Source organism: Microtus ochrogaster, chromosome 1 (assembly GCF_000317375.1).
Source record: "Microtus ochrogaster isolate Prairie Vole_2 chromosome 1, MicOch1.0, whole genome shotgun sequence".
Lineage (NCBI taxonomy): Eukaryota > Metazoa > Chordata > Mammalia > Rodentia > Cricetidae > Microtus > Microtus ochrogaster.
Genome location: NC_022009.1, coordinates 46,211,685 through 46,212,998, shown reverse-complemented (window position 1 = coordinate 46,212,998; position 1,314 = coordinate 46,211,685). Strand labels below are relative to the sequence as shown.

General features: G+C 48.8%; 1 pseudogene; it reads left to right on the top strand.

Moving 5' to 3' along the window:
* Positions 1-191: 191 nt before the first annotated feature.
* LOC101995701 overlaps positions 192-1,314 on the top strand; it is a 7,685-nt pseudogene continuing 6,562 nt past the window's right edge.

Below are 1,314 nucleotides of genomic sequence, written 5' to 3'. Positions count from 1 at the left end.
AAAGAAAGAAAGAAAGAAAGTTGCATGTAACAAAGCTTTAGCCAACAGGGAAAGTGCAGACAAGCGGAAAGCATCGTCCTAAGATCTGGACAGAGACAAGGATGCCTACTTTCTCCACTCTTGTTCAAATTGTGCTGAAGTTTCACAGCTATAAGACAGAGAGAAATGCAAATAAGAAGTTGGGGTAAAAGATGGTTCAGCAGGTAACGGTCAGTGCCAGCAACTTGAGTTGTCACTGGGACCTCATCATCCACCATGGCTCACACACACTGGGTTTCGTTTGTTTTTGTTTGTTTGTTTGTTGAGACTGGGTTTCTCTGTAACTCTGGCTGCCCTGGAACTTGCTTTGTAGACCAGGCTGGCCTCAAACTCACTGAGAGCCTCCTGTCTCTGCCTCCCAAGTGCTGGGATTAAAGGCGTGCGACACCACCGCCTGGCACATTATTTTTAAGTCAGTGGAGAGGATGCCTAAACAGGCCTTCCCCTGCAATCAGATTGATGGCTACCTTAATGGCAACTTATGGAAGCAGATACAGAAATCCACAGCAAAGCATTGGGCCAAGTTTCCAGAGACCAGTCCAAGAGAGGGAGGAGCAATAATATGAGCAAAGGGGTCAAGACCATGATGGTGATACCCACAGAGACAGCTGACCTGAGCTAGTGAGAGCTCACTGACTCTGGACTGATAGCCAGGGGGATGAGGGAGGGGGGATCCTGCATAGGACCAAGCTATCTATGTCTATTGAACGTGGAGGACAGTTGTCAGGCTTGGGCAGTCTGTGGGGCCACTGGCAGTGGGACCAAGATTTATTCCTAGTGCTTGAACTGGCATCTTGAAGCACATTATCTTTGCGGGGGGGGGGATCTTGCTCAGCCTAGATGTGGGGGAGGGGTTTGGTCTTGCCTTGAAGTGAAATGTCGGATTCCATTGACTCCCTGTGAGAAGATTTATCCTTTCTGAGGAGTGGATGGCTGGATGGGGAGGAAGAGCGGGGCAGGAGGAGAGGAGGGCGTGGGAACAGAGATAGCTATGGAAAATGAGAAAAGACTATTTTAAAAAATTCTTACATTGCTGTTTCCCGACTTCCTGGGTAAGGGTGGCAGAGCGCGGTTACAGCTTTTCGCTGACTACGTTCAGCCATCTGGGAAACTTGTCCAGGTCGAGTATGCTTTGGCTGCTGCAGCTGAAGGGGCCCCTTCAGTGGGAATTAAAGCTACAAATGGTATAGAATTAGCCACTGAGAAAAAGCAGAAATCCATCCTGTATGATGAGAGGAGTGCCCAAAAGGGGAACCAATCACCAAGCAGTTTGGA